We start from the raw sequence: 22,908 nt of genomic DNA, 5'->3' as shown, positions 1-22,908 counted from the left end.
CATGGTATGCGTTGATCTTGTGGAATATGTATTATGCTATAAAAATGGAAAGAGTATGGATTTTATGTGATCAAGGCTAAAGTTGTAAGCGTGTAAAGGTTATGATATAAAAGATAAACACATGTGAACTTAGTGAACAGCTAAGATATAAATGACATGTCATTAGGGTGTAGCAGGCTTCATGTTGGTGTATGTACAGTAGGCTTCGTGCCAGTGTATATTTAGCAGGCTTTGTTTCGGTGTTTCTAGTAGCAGGTACTATGTGCTGGTGTTATATTTTTGTAGCTACTACGTATAGGTGATGGATATCGTACTGATGGCTTGAGATCTAGCATTTGTTACGAATTCTCTAAAGCTTATGTGAGCAGCATTGTGTATCGATTAATGTCCTTATCTTAGCTCATGCGAGCATTACCCTCCCATGTATCCGAAGTCAATTTACTATTGTTCTCCAGGCAAAACAGTTAGCTATCAAATTGGAAATGGAATAGAAAGATATTATGATTTAAATCTTGATATATGATTATCAATATGTTATTTTCGGTTATATGAAAATAGATATATGAAATGGAACATTGTATATAGACATTTGAAATGAAATGTGAGTCTTAAATGTGTTTACGTGTAATGTTTATGACAATATAAAGTTATATGTTTCGCATATGAAAACTTATTAACCTTGTGAGATTTGTGGTGTATATTGGAAGTAAATGAACTCATGACCTTACTTATGAGATTAATTGCGAAAATTTTTAGTTACAACAGTTACGGTAAGTTAAAGTTGAAGTTTAATATGGACTTACTAAACTTTACGTAAGCTTACTCTATTGGTTGTTTCTTCTTTGTAGATTATCAGAATTTTGTTGTCGATTGGAATGTCGTTGGAGATCACACTATCTAACAACTTCATCAGTAACTAATAGTTCACTCTTGTAACACCCCTAACCCGTATTCATTGCCTAAACAAGGTTACGGAGTATTACTGGAGTTTATAGTACAAACAAACAGAATTTCTAACATTTCATAACATATCAATATTCATATCAAAAACCAATCAAAAAACATTCATATTGTCCAATATACGAGCCCTTCAAGCCCAAAATATGAATTAGAAACAAGTCGGGACTAAATCGAAAACTCAAATAATTTTCAAAAAACATTAAAAAATTTCAAAGCTGCAGGGATCACACGGCTGTGTGACTCACATGGCCAAGAGACACGCCCGTGTCTTAGGCCGTGTGGGCATTCGAAATGGAGACACACGTCTGTGTCCCAGCCTGTCTCCATGTCTATGTAACTCCTTAACTTGGTCACACGGCCAAGTCACACACTCGTGTGCTAGGCCCTGTACCCTTCGAAGTACCCTCACAAGCCCTTGTGACAGTCCGTGTAACAGCCTGACTTACAACCCTTTGAAAACTACAGTGTAACACCCCTCACCCATATCCGACACGGGGACAGGGTTCGAGGTGTCACCAGACTTAACTCAATCTGTCCCTTAATAGGACTTACGAGACCCGAAATATATATTCGAGATGATTTAAGTTTAAACTGAGAACTTAAGAAAAACTTGGAAAAGTTCATGCCTTTGGGTTCCACAAGCCCGTGTGACTCGAGACACGCCCATGCCCTTAGCCCATGTGCAACACTGACTTTAGGGCATGGCCATGACACATGCCCGTGTGGCCTACCCGTGAACAATACTGACTTATAGACACGGCTATGACGCACGCCCATGTGGCCTACCCGTGGACAATACTAACTTAAAAGTTTAAGTGCAGGGGACGCACGGCCATAACACACACCCATGGGGGTGAGCCGTATGTCACACACGGCCTAGACATACGCCCGTGTGTCTTGCCCGTGAGGACAAACTTGGCTATCTTCCAAGCCATTTTGCACAACCTACACAAGATTATTTCAATATACTAATTCCATCCCAAAAGACATCAATTCATTCATAGAAGGAACATCATATACATATACCAAAATAAATAATAGCCATTATCTAGGCTTAATACAAAATGAAGGGCTTTTATCTTAAGCCAATATACATAAACAATTTCTTAATAATACAACTTCCTAGTCTAGCCCTATACATGCCATAATCAAAAATATAAATCCAACTATACCGAGTATTACAGCTAATAGTGTGATCGATATCTCTGACTTCAAGGGATCCTTGAGAAATTTGGCAGTACTGAAAGAAAAGAGAAAGGAAAGAAAGTAAGCATAAAGCTTAGTAAGTTGCATATAAATAAATATACAACAATAATTTCACCATTTATCATCATGCTCATAGCTCAAAGGTAAGCATAACTTAACTTACTTATTACTGTCTACTCAAGTTACATTTTCTAATTGAGATCATTACACATGTATACCAGAATAGGTACCTGTAACACTCAAAACATTATCATACTTTCCTTATTAAATCTCTTTCTTAACTCTTAAAGTTGAACCTTTTGGAATACTATTGGATATTCTATAAGCCTCAAACATGGGTTAAGTTGCCGATGCCATGTCCCAGACATGGTCTTACACTGGCTATCTTCACCGAGGCCGATGCCATGTCCCAGACATGATCTTACACTAGCTCTTGTGTAATGCATGTCCCAGACATATCTTACACTAGCACGAAGCTTAGCTGATGCATGTCCCAGACACGTCTTACACTGGCACTCATCTCTACGCTGATGCCATGTCCTAGACATGGTCTTACACTGGCTATCGTAATGTGGCTGATGCATGTCCTAGACACGTCTTACACTAGCCCTCGTCTCAATGCCGATGCCATGCCCCAGATATGGTCTTACACTGGCTCTCACATAACCCAATGTTATGGTATGAACATTCGGTTTGTTTCCTAAGGTTCTCACTGGATCTTTCTACTTTCTCAATCATAAATATGCATACTCAGTTCTAAATCTAGAAATTCATGCTATATCAAAATCAATAACAATCAAATACATGCATTTAACAATATAGTTGTATTATTTATATACAACTTACCTCGGTTTACAAAAAGTACTTGACTAAACGGCTTAATCGGATTGCTTGGCTTTGCCCCGGTCTAGGCTCGATTTTGGTAAATCTTGATCTATAATAGCAAAAATGTACTCATTTAGTCATTAATTACAATTAAGCATTCATAATTTCACATCTTTGGTAAAATGACCATTTTGCCCCTAAGCAATAGCAAAATGACCATTTTACCCCTATATTCAAAAGTTGATTTTTATCAAATTTCTTTATATTTCAAGCCTAGCTAAACTCTTTTTACTCTTATAGAAACCCCAAATCCTCACTATTTCATACACTTATTACCTATTTTGCAACTTATGCAAAATAGTCCCTTTAAGTGTTTTCAAGCTAACACCTTTTACAAAAGTTGCTTATAACACAACTAGGACTCATATTCCCCCATAAAAACTCAGCATCTATCACAATTATATCCATGGCAAAGTCCTAAACTCTTGACCATTTTGCAAGATATCACCCTCATTTGAAAGATCATGCTTCAAGGGTCTCAAAAATGTGAAAATCTTGAAGAAAACTCACTAAAATCACTTACTTGTGAGAGGAATAAGTTGCTGCAAATTTTAAGCTTTCAAACCCGCTTTAATGGCTGAAAATTTTGGTGGAAAGAGATGAGAAGAAAAGAAATTGACAACCTTTTTCTATTTTGCTTCTTTTTTTTCGTCAAAATAGCTACCAAATTCTACCTATTCTTAAAATTTGTCCCCTCTATGTCTCATAGCCGGCCAACCCTCTTAAAAAGGTCCAATTTCCCTTTAAAGGTCCCAAAATTTATTTATCTAGCTATTTAACACATTTGGGCACTAAAACGCAACTTTTGTTTTTTAAGCGATTTAGTCCTTTTTCGCAATCAGGCTCACAAACATTAAAATTGACTCACCAAATTTTTCATGCACTATTATAATCATGCTAGAATCTCATAATTATAATTAAATAATTTTCCCAACTTCAAATTTGTGTTCCCGAGACCACTGTTCTGACTAGGCCCTAAATCGGGCTGTTACATATAGAGGACACATGGCCGTATCACCTGGCCAAGTGTCACACATGGATAAGACACATGCTCATGTCTCTGCCCGTGTAGACAAAAATAGGACATCTTACAAGTTATATTTCGCACCCTATTTGGCATAAACCTACACCCAACATTATGCACATATACACAGGCTATAATAAGGCATCCAAACAAGCATAATCAAGCCTTACACAAATGGTATGATCACATACAACTAATATGCCCTTAGGCACCTCAAATGAAAAATTATAAACATGACTAATCATGTGTTCAATATAACCAATTGTTCAAATAACATATATGCATATTTACACCAAAATTTACGATATAGATCAATTATCAAAACATACCATTTGGTACCAAAACACCATTCTAAGACTAGCATCAAATGACCATATAAATCATATCCATAAAAGTGTCAATTTACTACAATTTCATTCTATCACAAAGCACATATACAATATGCACAATCATGCCATAGTTCTCATCTTCCATAATTCAAGCATAGCAATCAAAACATCAACCATTAGAGAGCAAATATTTACATATCATATACTAAACTCATACTATCATCAAAGTGCCAAAACACTAGCTAAACAAATGGCCAAATTATCAACAACGTATTTAGGCCAACATTCATCAAAATATATACATGCCATTATAACCAAAATTAAACCAATTGAAAGTACCAAAAGAGCAGATGGATAGTGTGATATAGCTCCAACAAGCTTCCAACCTGAATGAGCTTCTGATTTACTATAAAACACGAAAAATAACACAGAGTAAGCATTTAAGCTTAGTAAGTTCGTATGACAGAGAATTTAACTTACCATTTTGTCACAATTTAGATAAGTAAACATAACATATCCCAACACAATTTGGCCAAATTCCTAAGTACATATTCATCAACATATTAGCCATGTAAAACACATATAATAGCCAATAATCATGGATGAACACAACAACTAATCCAGTTTCATATGCATGTATTATCCATTTCATGTTCATACATACAAAGTAATAACATTTCTATACAATTCATGTATATAACTGTAATAGTTCGTACAGAACTCTTATTATCTCGTATCAGAATAGTACGCATTAAACCATTTAGAATATCATTAAATACGGGATAGCTCACACATAGTGTGCTAAACTGTAATCTGTCAATTCCTCGGTAAGATGTGAATGAATGAATTATGATAATGAGTCTTATTGTACGTTACGCAAATGACATGACTTAAAATGCAACTATAATACTTGATGACATTATGATAAATATTATTATGTTATGTGTATAATAATGTATGGTTAATGCTGTTAATTATTTAAATGCAAACTTACTAAGCTTGCCAAGCTTGCTCAGGAATCAAAGGACATCAGAGTTCGATTCACACTATCAAACTAATCTTTTAAGTATAGTGAATCTAAGTATTTTGAGTATGGCATCTATAGGGACTTGGTCTTTTTGTTATATGTCATATTGGTTTAGCCAAATGTGTTGCCTTATGATGATATTGATTCATTTTGTATAAGGCCATGAGATGTGGCTCAATTTGATTATTGAGTAAAACCTATTCATATATGCATGCATGTGCCTATGCAATTGTGATGTGGTTGGTTGTTGTGAGTATGTGATAAGACGTGTTGAAGCTATGAATGTTTGTTGATGGAATTGTGAGTGAATGGCAGGGTGACTACTAAGGCATGAGTATGTTAAATAAAAGTAATCTACATCTCTTAGTGCATGCAAATTTATAAAATTAGCTTGACCAAGTATGAAGTCTTATGCATGTATTAGTAAAGATGAAGTGATCATGATCATGTTTTGTTTATGTATGTTCAAGTGCTCAATTATGCCAAGTTTAATTGCCTTTGAAGTCATGTATGTATTTGTGCAAATAAGGGTGGCATTTAGCTTGGAAAATAGCCTCAAAGTTGTCTACACGGAGAGACACACAGGCGTGTGTCTAGGCCGTGTGTGACACACAGTCTGCTTCATGGGCGTGTGATCTGACCGTGTGTCCTCTGCACCCTAATTAGGTAAAACAGAATGCTCTGTAGTAAACACAGAGGCAGAGACACAAACATGTGTCTCAGCTGTGTGTAGGACACAATCGCAGGACATGAGCGTGTGTCCAGGCCGTGTGAAGTCTGCACTTAATTATGGAATTTAACTTACCATACGGCCTAAGCACACAGGCGTGTGACTTGGCCGTGCGACCCTAATTGTGTTGATGACATCATAAATAGAGAGTTACATGGGCTGAGGACAAGGGCGTGCCCCAAGCCACATAGGCGTGTGTGACCACACGACCTACCCGCACGGGTGTGTGACCCTATTTCTTGAAAATTTTTTAAGTTTTCCCAAAGTTTTCTAAAGTTCTCGGTTTAGTCCTGAACTATACCCGATGTATGTTTTGGGCCTCGTAGGCCCATATAAGGGACAATTTGCATATGTATGAATGGATTTAATTTGAACAAAATTTTATGGCCCAGTTTCGTATGTTGCTTGTGATTAAGTTTAGTAATGCCTCGTATTCTGTCCCGATGTCGGGCACGGGTAAGAGGTGTTACATATTTCATATCATTTCTTATTCATATCAGAAATCAATTAAAATCAATCATATTGTCCCTTATGTGAGCCCTCGAGCATCAAAATAAGCATTAGAAATAAGTCGGGACTAATCCGAGCACTCGGAGAATTTTACACGAAACTTCAAAATTTTTCCTAGTTGCAGGGGACACACTCCTATGTGGCCAGGACGTGTGGGCATCCGAAGTAGCGCACACGGCCATGTCCCAGCTCGTGTAACTCACTGACTTGGATCACAAGGCCAAGCCACACATTCGTGTGCTAGTTCGTGTGATAAATTCTGAACATTCTGTTTTGAAATTTTAAAGATGCAGGGGACACACGGCCAAACCACACGCCCATGTGCTAGGCCGAGTGCCACACACGGCTAAGACACACGCCCGCGTCTCTGCCCGTGTGGACAAAATAAGGCCATTTTCGAACCTTATTTCTCCCCCAATTTGTATTCCACCTACATCAATACTTTTAACACATTCACAAGCCAATTCAATACAACCAAATCAAGCCAATGCCAAGTATCATGCAGGACATATCAATACATATGACCTAGTCTTTATTTTTATCAAGTTAACCTAATATTTATAAAACATCTTTATACTAACTATACCATTTTAACCATTCATCAATATATATCAATATGATTTCAATCACTTATTTATTTCAAACACACATCAACCATACATATATTTAGACTTTTATATACTCACCAAAACATATCTATCACAAGCCATTCTAATGGCTAGTTACAACCAAAACACATATATGCCATCAATGGCCCAAATTCAACTTATACATGCCATTATAACCAAAAAATTAGATTGTTACATATATCGAATTGAGCTGAAGGATAGTGTGATGTAGCTCTAACCAATTTCCAACCTTTACTGTAACACCCCTAACCTATATCTGTCGTCGGAATAGGTTACGAAGCATTAACGGAACTACGGAACTAATTTCCATTTATCCGAACCAAATACCATTTACTTATCAAAAATTATTATTATGTCCCTTAATTGGACCCTTGAGGCCCAAAATGAACATTAAAAACAAGTCGGGACTAATCAGAAACTCAGAGAATTTTTTGCAATATTTTCATAATTTTCTTATGAACAATACCGTGTGGATTACACACGTCCGTGTGGCTTAGGACATGCATGTGTCATCCGCACGTGTAACTCTCTGATTATGACATCATTAACAAGTTAGGGCACACGACCAATTCACAGACCCGTGTGCTTAGGTCGTGTGGCACATTAATTTCTCAAAAATAACTGTAGACTTCACACGGTCAAGGCACACGCCCATGTTCCAAGGCCGTGTCCCACACACAGCCAAGACACACGGTCGTGCCTCAGCCCGTGTGGCCAATTTTGAGCATTCTGTTTTGCTAACTTAAGGTGCAGGGGACACACGGCCATATCACATGCCCATGTACTCAGACCGTGTCTCACACACAGCTTAGACACACGCTCGTATGTCTTACCCGTGTGGACGAAATAAGGCTAATTCCTAGCCCCATTTCTCACCCCAATCCTAACCATTTTTCTGCACAAAAATTCATATAAATTTACCAACCAAATCCAACCAATTTTCATCATTCAATTTGATATTTTACCACTTTTATTGATAACCATAAACTTACCTTCATCTTACTTGTTAAGTTGTGTTTTGAGAATTGCATTTCTCATTTGTTTAACATATAAAAGCTTATGATATAATGAACCATACCATACCATTCCAAAACATATATCACTACCCAATCCAATGACTAGTTTACAAACCAACACTTCAATTCATCTTATGGCCATATTAGTTTATACATGCCATTATATCAAAATGCCATATTAAAGTGTGGATAGTCTGATGATTACTCCGATCAAGTTCCAACCTTTGCGAGCTCCAAGCACTATTAAACAAAGAAAAATAAACCTAGTAAGTATTACATACTTAGTAAGCTCGTATAATCAGTATTATACTTACCGATCACATTTAGTCAATAAAACACAAATAAGCATATTATCCATCAACATGGCAATTTAACAAATATTACCTATTCACAATCATTTAATTCAATAGGTTAGTTACAATAATACTAAAATGCATAGATGAGCTCATCATGGCACTTCTTTTTTGTGTCACTTATAACGCCATTTCCGTTGAATCATTGAATTTCCGATAGACATATCCTTTTCTAATTGCACACTCTAGGTGCACATTCCCTTTTAAAGTGGTACACACAAAGTGTACGTTTCCTTTTCAAGTGTACACACAAAGTGTACGTTTCCTTTTCAAGTGTCACCCTTACGGGCTATTTCCCTTTCCATAATGAAATTAAAGATTTCCTTTTTAGGACCTCATTTATAACGGTAATCACCTGTCTTATCGGAAATCAATATTCAAACGGATTTTTATGCCTTTTCTTTAATCACACATATACCATATTTCAATATATTCATGCTACATATACATATCATGATTCACACAATTCAACCTTCATATTAATACATTATTCATATTTAATTAAGTTATATGAACTTACCTTGACAATTGATCGTATCTTCTAATCTGAAACTTTTTCTTTTCCCCGATCTTTTTCTTTGTTCGATACTTCCGGATCTATATAAATACATCTAATCATCAATTCCATATTTTCCACATTCAATTAAACTCATTTCACTTTCTGAGTAAAAATACCATTTTGCCCCCAAAATTTTAATAAATTCCAATTTTGTCCCAAACTCGGGAATTGAAATTCATACAATTTACTCCTTATTTCAAGTCTAAATAAAATTCTAATATAACTTTTATAGCACATGTTTAGTCCCTAAACATGCTTTCACTAAAAATCACTTTGTAAAAGTTGTTCATCTATCAATAACCTTTCATTTTCTATCATAAACTTTCAATTTACAGCACATTCATCGACAAAAAAATTTCTAAAACTTGATTTCTTTTCAAATTAATCCCCCAAATAAAGAAATTAAGCTTTCCTGATCTTAAAAATATAAAAATTACTAAAAATTGGACATAAAACTTACCGATTCAAGCTTGAAAAGTTTCCTTTCTCTCTCCTAGGGTTTCCATGTATTTTATGGAGAAGATGATTATATAAAATGGGTTTTATTTCTATTTAATCATTTAATATATATTAATTAATTTAATTTTCAATTTAGTCCTTACCCTTTTTCAATTTTTCCATGGATGACTCTCCAAAAATATCTACATGTTTTTCATCAATGGTCTAATTGCTATATAGGGACCTCACATTTGAATCCCCTAGCTATTTGATCTTTATAGTTATTAGAATCCAACTTTAACATTTATTCAATTTAGTCCTTTTTTGCAATTAGACACATATTCGATAAAATTTTTCCATAACAATTTTCATGCAATTTTCCTATCATATTACCTATCATTTTATGAAATTTAAATAATTTTATTTTTCAAACTCAGATTTGTGGTCCCGAAACCACTATTCCGATTTTACTGAAATTTGGGCTGTTACATGTCTCCCCCTTTTAAGGATTTTCGTCTTCAAAAATCTTACCAGTAAAGAGATTTGGGTACTGCCTTTTCATAGTGTCTTCAGGCTCCTAGGTAGTTTCTTCAATTACATGTTTTTGCCAAAGAAATTTTACCAATGCTACCTTTTTATTTCTCAACTCTTTTGTTTCCCAAGCTAAAATCTTGATTGGTTCTTCACTGTATGTCATGTCAGGATGAATTTCAACTTCCGTTAGAGAGATAACGTCTGATGGATCCGATCGATATCTCCGTAACATAGACACATGAAAAACATTGTGAATCTTTTCAAGTTCTGGCGGTAATGCTAACCGATAAGCAACCGGTCCAACTCTTTCAATGACTTCATATGGCCTAATAAACCGGGGACTCAATTTTCCTTTACGACCAAATCGGATAACTTTCTTCCAAGGTGACACTTTCAAAAATACCTTATCACCAATCTCAAATTTTATTTCTTTTCTTTTAAGATCAACATAAGATTTTTGTCTCTCTGAAGCTACTTTCAAGCTATCTCGTATCACTTTTACCTTTTCCTCAATTTCCCGAATTAGATCAATTCCATAAATTTTCTTTTTACTAAGCTCTGTCCAATACAATGGCATTCTACATTTTCGACCATATAAAGCTTATATGGTGCCATTTTAATACTGGACTGATTATTATTATAAGCAAACTTAATCAAAGACAAATACCTTTCTAATTACCCTCAAACTCAAGTACACAACACCGTAACATGTCTTCCAAAATTTGTATCACCTGTTTTGATTGACCATCTGTTTGAAGATGGAATGCAGTGCTGAAATACAACTGTGTAACCAATGCTTCTTATAATTTATGTCAAAATCGGGATATAAATCGACGATCTCTATCAAAGATAATAGAAATCGGTACACCATGCAGTCTAACAATTTTAGAGACATACAATTCAGCCAATTTATCTAATGAAAAATCCATACGTACTAGTATAAAATGTGTTGGTTTTGTTAACCGGTCAACAACTACTGAAATGACATCTTTCTTTCTTGGAGACATAGGTAGTCCCATTATAAAGTCCAAGGTAATCCTTTCCACTCTGGTATAGTAACTGGCTCTAATAATCCAGAAGGCACCTGGTGCTCAGCTTTCACTCGTTGATATATCAAGCATTTGAATATAAATTTAGATATATCCCTTTTCATTCTCGGCCACCAATACATCTTTTTCAAATCATTATACATTTTGTTACTACCAGGATGAACAGACATTGTACCATTATAGGCTTCATGTAAAATCATTTTTATCAGTTCTGAATTTCTCAGTACACATATTCTACCTCTGAACAGTAAGAAATCATCAGATCCAATTTGGAATTCTAAATCAGAATTCAATTAACACTATTCTCGTTTAGCTTGTAATTCATCATCGTTCTTTTAAGCTTTACAGATTTTTTGTAGAAATGTTGGTCTAGCTTTTAGATCAGCTACAACCGAACCATCATCTGACAAGGATAATCAAGTATTCATTGCTCTTAAAGAAAATAAATATTTTCTACTCAGTGCATCCACTACTATATTGGCTTTTCTCAGATGATAGTCAATTATCAAATCATAATCCTTTATTAGCTCGAGCCACCTGCGTTGTCTCATGTTCAAATCTTTCTGTGTCATCAAATATTTTAAAATTTTATGATCAGTGTAAATATGACACTTTTCACCATATAAATAATGCCGCCATATCTTCAAAGCAAACACTATAGCTGCCAGTTCAAGATCATGTATCGGGTAATTTCTCTCATGTTGTTTAAGTTGTCTTGAAGCATAAGCAACTACTTTACCTTCTTACATTAAAACACAACCTAAACCATTTAAAGATGCATCACTATAAATCACAAATTCCTTACCCGGTTCAGGCTGTACTAACACAGGTGCTTCAATCAATAAAGCCTTCAGTCTATCAAAACTCTGTTGACATTCATCATTCCACTCAAATTTTACATCTTTCTACAACAGATGAGCTTCGCTAAAGCTATTATCGAGAATCCTTTCATAAATCTCCGATCCGGCTATGCCCAAGAAACTTTTGACCTCTGACACGTTCTTTGGTGGACTCCAATTAAAAATTCCTGAAATTTTACTTGGATCAACTCTGATGCCTTCAGCAGATACAATATGTCTAAGAAAACTGACTCCCCGTAACCAAATTCACATTTGCTAAATTTAGCATATAATTGTTTCTCTCGTAAAGTTTTTAACACAATTCTCAAATGTTCAACATGTTCATCTTCATTTCGGGAATAAACTAAAATGTCATCAATAAACACTACCACAAACCTGTCTAAATACGGTCTGAAAATTTTATTAATTAAATCTATTAAACACTGCCGGGGCATTTGTTAGCCCAAATGGCATCACCAGAAATTCATAGTGGCCATATCTGGTCCTAAAAGCTGTCTTTGGAACATCTGAATCTTTTAACCTGAGCTCGTAATAACTCAAACAAAGATCGATTTTGAAAATACAGTAGCTCCTTTCAACTAATCAAATAAATCGTCAATTCAAGGCAGTGGATATTTATTCTTTATGGTAACTTTGTTGAGCTGTCTATAATCAATACATAGTCTCAATGATCCGTCTTTCTTCTTTACAAATAATACCGAAGCACCCCATGGTGAGAAACTAGGCCAAGCAAAGCCTCTATCAATTAATTCCTGTAACTGTGCTTTTAACTCATTCAATTTAGTAGGAACCATTCTATAAAGTGCTATCGATATTAGTATTGTTCCCAGAACTAAATCTATAGAGAACTCCACTTCTCTAACAGGTGGTAAACCAGATAATTCTTCCAGAAACACATCTGGAAACTCACATACAACTAGTCTTTGACTCAGTTACCTTTGTATCTAGCACATAAGTAAGATAAGCATCATATCATTTCCTGATACATTTCTGAGCTGCTATTTCTGAAATCACATTAGTCAATCCATCTAATTGTCAAATTCAACATGTAGCAACTCACCATTTTGACATTTCAATACAATATACTTCTGTTTGCAATTAACCACTACATCATGTTGAGTTAACCAGTCAATTCCCAAAATCACATCAAATTCATCAAAAGGCAGTAGCATCAGATCAGCCAAGAAACATTTACCCTTTACCATAAGTGGGTAGTTCTTACAAACTTTATCCACCCTTACACATTGACCCAAGGGATTTGAGACTTCCACTACAAATTCAGTGAATTCAACAGGTAAATTTTTTACATTCACTAAGTTGGTGCATATGTACGAGTGTGTGGAACCAGGATCAATTAATGCAGTAACATCAGTATCGAGTAAACAAAAAGTTATAGTAATGACATCTGGTGCTGAAGCATCTTCCCTGGCATGTATGGCATATGTTCTTGTAGGAGCTTGTGCTTCAGACTTAGCCGTTGAATCTTTTGTAGCACTTCGGCTACCACTAGCATTCCTAGGATGTCGGGGTGGTCTACCCCTCAAAACAGTGTTGTCGAAACCCTTTTTTTTAAAAAAGCAATGGGGATCAACTTTTGAAAACGAAAATGTGGAGTCGCCACCAATCTCTCGGTTTAGGTGTGATTGAGCCACCTACTAAAATGTTTTGTTCCATTAAAGACAATTCTGGTTCATTTAAAATCAAAAACAAGTGGGTTCGGGAGTCGGTTACGCATGAGGAAGGGTGAGCACCTTCATTACGCCCAAAAATTGGTACCAAATTGATTTGATGTTGTCCTTATATCAAAAAGTTTTTCTTTAAAGAAAAGATTTTTCAAAGTATGATTTCTTTTAAAATGCGTGGATAGTTCAAATTAGTGGTCAAAAATCTCTCGTTTCAAAAGATATGCAGTATCATATCCAGTACGATTGGATACGATCTTTATACCTTTAAATACAATTGATTCTTGACTTTTGAAAATTCGTACACAAAAATTATAAAAGGTTATCCAAATCTTTAGTTCAGCGGAAAAAATCATACATAGTACGATTGAGCATGATTTTTCGAACTCCCCAAATATTGGATATGGCCTTATTTCAAAATTATTGAATGATAAGGAAAATTAAGAATTTGCTCAAAACGCTTTTATTCGACTTGAAAATAAAAAAACGACTATTATCAATCAAAACATTGAAACTTGAACCACAGTACAATAATATAGAAAAAAAATCAAAGTTACAAACATGAATCAATATACATATATGAAATATTATACAAGTGGACAAAAAAGAACAAATTAACATACACACAATGGCCATGAGCTCACATCCAAAAAATAAATTAGAATAAAATATAACAAGTTTTGAACATAGATGAATAGAAATTGAAGTAATAGTACAAAAGACTGATTGACAATATACAATAATAATATATAAAAATAACATGAAAAATAAAACACAACACATAATATACAGAGCAATATGGACACTAAGAGCCAATATAATACACAACAATTTAAAAACTATATGAAAAACTTACAAATAAATAATGCATGCTAGGGTTTGACAATGGTTTACATATATAAAAATAAATTTAAAAATATGTAAATGGATATTAAAATAAAAATATTGTGAAAGAAGAAATTCGGAGCAAATATCATACAAAATATTTTAAAAACAATACATATCTATTTAAAGGTGATAATATACACATAATAATAAAAAAATCAATGTAAATAATATATAATGAAGATTCAATAAAAATAAGGAATGAACAATATACATGAAAGATGAACAGACCAATATATAATAAAATTATATGTACATGAAAAAACCTTAACTAACAGAGAAATAATATATATATATATTTTAAAGAATAAATTATGCATATAATAAATTTGGAAAAAAATACAATATAAAATATCATGGAATTAAAATATAAACTATAAGATTGAATTAACTTTATCATAAGCTATATACGTAATATAAGAACATTTATACAAAATATTATATGAAATAATATGATATAGACAAACTTTACAATAATAATAAAAAGCGAAGTAAAATTATTAAAGTAACTAGAAATATAAAAATAAAAAATCAAGAATTAAAAATGTATGTTAAGTGAATTTTTTAAAATAATAATGAATTTCACAAAGTAAAAAAAAACTCAATCAAAATAATATATATGTACAGATAATAAAAAATTTAAACTAAATATTATACAAAATGTCAAAATAATATAATATAAAAAAATACTTCAAAATAATTACATAAATAAAAAAAGCAAAATTATTAAAAGCTCAACACATGTATAAAAATATCAAATAAATTTTAAAAGAAAAAAAATGAACTATACAAATAAAAAAACTCAATTAAAACAAAATTAAAATAGTAGGAATAATTTACAAAATAAAAAAAAACTATTGGAATAGAAATAATGACTAAAGCGAAATATACGCGAATGTTCAGGGATCAAAATTGAAAATATTCCATATCCCAAATCATAACGTTTAAGCGTGGACTGCATTGCAAAAACATATAAATTATATGACAAATTTAAAAAGAAATAAAGCATAAATAAGGATCAATTTGAAGGTCTGCGTGAAGACGAAGGGTTAGTCGCACAATTTGACCATCCGAAAGGCCAAGGCACGGATCCAGCCTGTGGATCGGGCTTGCGCGTGGATCTACCCTCCCCTATACACGACGCCATTTCGTATACTCCCCAATTCCCTTGAATAAAATCAAAACAAAAAAAAACCTAAGCCTCCTATCTCTCTTACACTCAGCCGAATCTAAACCCTAGTCCCTTTGGTTCTTCCTCAACCGTTCCCAAAATCCCTTCATTCAAACTCCAATCAACCTCCATGAACAGCGATCGGTTCATTCAAGCCTTGAAGGATTTTTTTTTAGCCTCAAGATCCCCTTAAACTTCGATTTTGACGAAGCAAGAGTGAACCCACGACCAAATCATAAGGTATAATCCCCTTTTTCCTTTTTCATTTGCTTTTAAATACAATAACGAAAGATTGAAAAAGAAAGTGAGAAGATTCAACAGAAAACTAAAGCAACTAGAAAATAAAAAACCACCTTTAAAAAAGGCTTTTGAATTCTTCTTTTCAATATGCTTTTTTCAATGTACCTCTATTCCATCCCCTTTTACAGTACATATGATGCCTTTTTATAGCCAAATCTAATGACAAAGAAATCCCAAAATTATTTTCTTTTCCAGCTATACAATCTATTGGATTCGGTTATTGCTATTTTCTTTCTTCTCACAGGTTCTGCTGATGTGGAAGTGTACGGAAGTCGCACGAGGAGTGGCCATTCGTGGGAGCCCATTTCTGGCTAGCTGCGGCACTGGTATTCCAGAAACTTTTAGGGTTTCTGGTGCCTTCCCGATTTTGGGCTTACTTGGGCGACTTTTAAATTGGGTTAGGTTAAAAGGTTTGGGTGTAATGAGACTTTGGGTTAGGGATCTTGCTTTGGGCTTTTATTCTTGTAAAAAAAACTTGGACTTTTAATTAATTAATTTTGCTTTTATTTTTTAAAAACATTATGGGCCCGGGTGAAATGGCCCTATTACAAGTGTTACTTGGTTTTGAAGTCTATTCAACATAACTTTCAACTATTTCAGGATAATCTCTCAGAAAATGATCAAAAGAGCCACATTTGTAACACGCACCAGTCTTCATATAGCATTCTCCATGATGAAATTTGTTGAAATATCTACAATTTGGCTTTATGTTTCTCACACTTCCAACACTAGTCACTGATGGTGATGAAGATTTCGTATTAGAGCGTTGAGATCCACACTCTTTACCAGAATACCCAGCAAAAATAGTAGATCGATCTTGGTACCTCTTTGATTTCTTTGAAGCAGATGATTAAGACCTATCCATGGTCTTTTTCTAAAGAATCAGGCTTCTCTATTTGTTTGTTTCTTCTCTTTACTCAACTCTTATGCTTTCTTTGCCCGACCAGCAGGTGCTGCAAATTCTCTTATTTCAAGAATACCAATCAGTAACTTGATATTTTCATTTAATCCCTCTTCAAATCATTTGCACATTTCAGCCTCTGTTCAGACCCATTCATGAGCATACTGACTCAGCCAAACAAACTCTCTTTCATATTCTGCAATAGTCATGTTCCTTGTTTAAGCTCTAAAAATTATTTTCTTTTCTGGTCTAGAAATCTTTGACAAATGTACTTCTTTCTAAATTCTTCTTGAAAGAATTCCCAAGTAATACTTTCTTTTGGAACAACTAAACTTTCAATTTTCCACCAGTGATAAGCCATGTCCTTTAGCAGAGATGTAGCACATTTCAAACATTCAGTCGAAGTATATGATAATTCATCTAATACTCGGATAGTGTTTTCCAGCCAAAACTCTGCTCTTTTCATATCATCATCAATTGTAGCTCTAAATTCTTCAGCCCCATATTTTCTGAGTTTATCAACTGAAGCCTTTCCAATTCTAACAGTTTCAGTACCCGATGATCTCTCAGGAACAGTCTGTGTAGCAAGTGGGGGAGGTTGTGTTTGAAAAGCAGCTGGATTTTTTCTCAAATATTTAGGAAAACATTTATCCATCATTTCAAAGAAAACTTCTTTAGCATATTCACTCGGCCCTTTGATTCGGACCTTCTACTACTACTATCTGTAGCTCGTAGCATGGAAGCTTGAGAAGCACTCTCAGCTTCCTCTGATTCAGCTCTTGCTTGGTTGGATCATTTCAAAGAAAACTTCTTTAGCATATTCACTCGGCCCTTTGATTCGGACCTTCTACTACTACTATCTGTAGCTCGTAGCACGAAAGCTTGAGAAGCACTCTCAGCTTCCTCTGATTCAGCTCTTGCTTGGTTGGAAGACATTTACTATTTGAAAAACACATTTAAAAAATGGTCAGGAGATATCACACTATCATCATTTATATAATGGCATGTATAGCTAAACTCATACTTGCTACGTTAATCCGAGAACTGGCTAAACTGTCGCTCTGATACCAATAAATGTAACACATCTAACCTATATCCATCGCCAAAATAGGGTACAACGCATTAACGGAACTACAGAACTAATTTCCATTTATCTGAACCAAGTACCATTTATTTATCAAAAATTATTATTACGTCCCTTAATTGGACCCTCGAGGCCCAATATGAACATTAAAAACAAGTCGGGACTAATCGAAAACTCAGAAAATTTTTCACAATATTTTTATAATTTTCTTATGAACAGTACCATACGCGCCCGTGTGTTTAGGTCGTGTAGATTACACACGCCCGTGTGTTTAAGCCGTGTAGATTACACACGCCCGTGTGGCTTAGGACATGCCCGTGTCCTCCGCCCGTGTAACTCTTTGATTATGACGTCATCAATAAGTTAGGGGCACATGGCCAATTCACACACCCATGTGCTTAGGCCATGTGGCACATTAATTTCTTAAAAATAACTACAGACTTCACACGGTCAGGGGACACAACCATTCCAAGGTCATGTCCCTCACACGGCCAAGACACACAGCCATGACTTAGCCCGTGTGGCCAATTCTGAGCAATCTGTTTTGCTAATTTAAGGTGTAGGGGACACACGGCCAGATCACATCCCCATGTATTCAAACCATGGTCACACAGGGCTTAGACACACGCCCGTGTGTCTTAACCGTGTGGACGAAATAAGGCTAATTCCCAGCCCTAATTCTCACCCCAATCCTAATCATTTTCCTGCACAAAAATTCATATAAATTTACCATCCAAATCCAACCAATTTCCATCATTCAATTTGATATATTACCACTTTTATTCATAACCATAAACTTACCTTTATCTTACTTATTAAGTTGTGTTTTGAGAATTGCATTTCTCACTTGTTTAACATATAAAAGCTTATGATATTATAAACCATCTCATACCATTCCAAAACATATATCATTATCCAATCCAATGACTAGTTTACAAACCAACACTTCAATTCATCTTATGGTCATATTAGTCTATACATTCCATTATATCAAAATAAAATCGTCATTATACCAAGATTAAAGTTTAGATATTGTGATGATTGCTCCGACCAAGTTCTAACCTTCGCGAGCTCCAAGCACTATTAAACAAAGAAAAATAAACCTAGTAAACATTACATGCTTGTAAGCTCGTATAACCAGTATTATACTTACCTATCACATTTAGTCAACAAAACACAAATAAGCATATTATCCATCACCTTGGCAATTTAACAAATATTACCTATTCACAATCATTTAATTCAATAGGTTAGTTACAATAATACTAAAAAATACATAGATGAGCTCATCATGCCACTTCTTTTTGTATCACTTATAAGGCCATTTCCTTTGAATCATTGAATTTTCGATAGACATATCATTTTCTAATTGTACACTCTAGGTGCACATTCCATTTTCAAGTGGTACACACAAAGTGTATGTTTCCTTTTCAAGTGTACACACAAAGTGTACATTTCCTTTTCAAGTGTCACCCTTACGGGCTATTTCCCTTTCCATAATGAGATCAAAGATTTCCTTTTCAGGATAATCTTTACTGCAACACATGCAGGACCTCATTTATAAAGGTAATCACCTGTCTTATTGGAAATCAATATTCAAACGGATTTTTATGCCTTTTCTTCAATCACACATATACCATATTTCAATATATTCATGCTACATATACATATCATGATTCACACAATTCAACCATCATATTAATAAAGTTATATGAAATTACATTGACAATTGATCGTATCTTCTAATCTGAAACTTTTTCTTTTCCCCAATCTTTTTCTTTGTTCAATACTTCTGGATCTATATAAATAAATTTAATCATCAATTCCATATTTTTCACATTCAATTAAACTCATTTCACTTTCTAGGCAAAAATACCATTTTGTTCCAAACTTTTAATAAATTCTAATTTTGTCCCTAAGCTCGGAAATTAAAATTCATACAATTTACTCCTTATTTCAAGCCTAAATAAAATTCTAATATAACTTTTATAGCACATGTATTTCATAAATTTTAGAATTTTTCCTAGAATTTCATCACTTTTCAATTCAGTCCCTAAACATGCTTTCATTAAAAATCACTTCGTAAAAGTTATTCATCTATCAATAACCTTTCATTTTCTATCATAAACTTTCAATTTACAGCATATTCATCCATGGAAAATTTTCTAAACCTTGATTTCTTTTCAAATTAATCCCCAAAATAAAGAAATTGAGCTTTTCCGATCTCAAAAATATAAAAATTACTAAAAACGGGATATAGAACTTACCAATTCAAGCTTGAAAAGTTTCCTTTCTCTCTCCTAGGGTTTCCATGTATTTTATGGAGAATATGATGATAAAAAATGGGTTTTATTCTATTTAATCATTTAATATATATTAATTAATTTAATTTCAAATTTAGTCCTTGCCCTTTTTCAATTTTTCCATGGTTGACTCACCAAAAATATCTACATGTTTTTCATCAATGGTCTAATTGCTATATAAGGACCTCGCATTTGAATCCCCTAGCTATTTGATCCTTATAATTATTAGAATCCAACTTTAACATTTATTCAATTTAGTCCCTTTTGCAATTAGACACGTATTTGATAAAATTTTTCCATAAAAATTTTCATGCAATTTTCCTATCATATTACCTATCATTTTATGAAATTTAAATAATTTTATTTTTCAGACTCAAATTTGTGGTCTTGAAACCATTGTTCCGATTTCACTAAAATTTGGGCTGTTACATTTACAAGCTTCCAAGTTACTATAAAACAGTGGAAACAAAACAGAGTAAGCATTTAATGCTTAGTAAGTTCATATAATAGGAAATTAGCTTACCATTCATTTTCATTACAATAAACATACAAAATGCATCCAAGCAATTTAGCTAATAGCCGATACACACAACTTCAACAAACATGTTAGTCATTTTTTTCACATGAATATCAATAATCATGAATGAGCTTATCCATATCAGATTTCCATGTACATCATGTATATACAGGTAACTATTCACTTTGAATTCATTTATTTTCTCATATCAGGATTTTACCCGTTGAATTATTTAAAATATCGATGGATACCCAAGTAGTACACATGAAGTGTACAAATCTATAATCCGTGAATTCATATTCGGGAATACTCATACGAGCACATAAACGGGAAGCTCTTTCGAGCCATATAACGGGAAGCTCATGTGAGCTGTATAATGGGAAGCTCTTGTGAGCCATTTATCGGGAAGCTCCGGAGAGCCATTAACAGGAAGCTTACAAAGAGCCTTTAATCGGAAAGCTCACGAAGAGCCATTTATCGAGATACTCATAAAAGCTACAGTGTGTCCACAACACATGTAGGATCACAACCAAATCAAGATGCTCGAAAGAGCTATTAAGGGAAGCTCGCAAGAACCATATAATGAGAAGCTCATGAGAGCTAATAACGGGATGCTCTTTTGAGCTGTGTGCGTCCACAACACATGCAGGATCATAACCAACACGAGAACCCTGTATCCATCGAATATCATTTATTCAAACGAGACTTAACATTTATCGAACATTTTGAATATGTGTTCAATACTTATACATGGCAATTATACATTTCACACACAACAATATTCAATTTAAAACATTTAAATACACAATTTAGTTACATGAAGTTACCTTGACAATGTTCGTACACACAAAAGTTACTAATCCGTTACTTTCTCTTTTCCTCATTCTAACTCTGTATTTGGTCTATTAGGATTTATACGAATGAATTTAACATCAATTTAATACATTTCATATTCAATTCGATCCAATTCACATCTTAGGCAAAATTACTATTTTGCCTATATTCTTTTAATTAATTTCGATTTCGTCCCTAGGCTCGGAAAATGAAATTCATGCAATTTAATCCTTATTCCAAGCCTAACCGATTTTTACATATTACAATAACAGTCTATGTATTTCAAAAAAATTAGAATTTTTTTCATAAATTTCACATCTTTTCAATTTAGTCCTTAAATTATAATTTCATCAAATTCCCTTTACAAAAGTTGTTTGTCTATCAACAACCTTTCATTTTCTACCCTAAACTTCATAATTCATGCATACTCATCCATGGTAAAACTTTAATATCTTAATAACTTTGTAAATTAATCCCTGAGATAGCTAGATTAAGTTATTATGATCTCGAAAATATAAAAATTACTAAAAAACTGGACAAAGAAACATACCTAATTGAGCCAAATAAGTTTGCTCAAAACCCATTTTCCATGGCTAGGGTTTCTATGTTTTAATTTTGGGAAAAATGATGAAATAAGATGATATTAGATTTTTATCATCTTTAATTATTTCTATTTCCAATTTAGTAATTTTCTTTATTTAATTTTCCATTGGTGAATCATCATACTTATCTACTAACTCCTCTTAATGGTCTATTTTCTATATAAGGACCTCCAATTTTGAATTCCATGGCTATTTGATCCTTTTAGATACTAGAATTCAACTTTTTCATTCTATGCAATTTGGTCCTTTTATCAATTAAACATGTAATCGGTAAAATTTTCTTAATGAAATTTTTATACGACATTTCTATCAGAATGCAGACCATGCAATAATATTAAAATAATTTTCCTTTCGAACTCAGATTTGTGGTCACGAAACCACTATTCTGATTTCACTAAAAATGGGCTGATACAACTTCCCCCTTAAAGAATTTTCGTCCTCGAAAATCTAACCAGTAAAGAGGTTTGGCTATTGCTTTCTCACAGTTTCCTCCGATTCTCAAGCAGCTTCTTCTATTCCG

The sequence above is a fragment of the Gossypium hirsutum genome, chromosome A11 (assembly GCF_007990345.1).
Source record: "Gossypium hirsutum isolate 1008001.06 chromosome A11, Gossypium_hirsutum_v2.1, whole genome shotgun sequence".
Taxonomy (NCBI): Eukaryota; Viridiplantae; Streptophyta; class Magnoliopsida; order Malvales; family Malvaceae; genus Gossypium; species Gossypium hirsutum.
The sequence above is the reverse complement of the archived record's forward strand: the minus strand, read 5'-3'. Positions refer to the sequence as shown.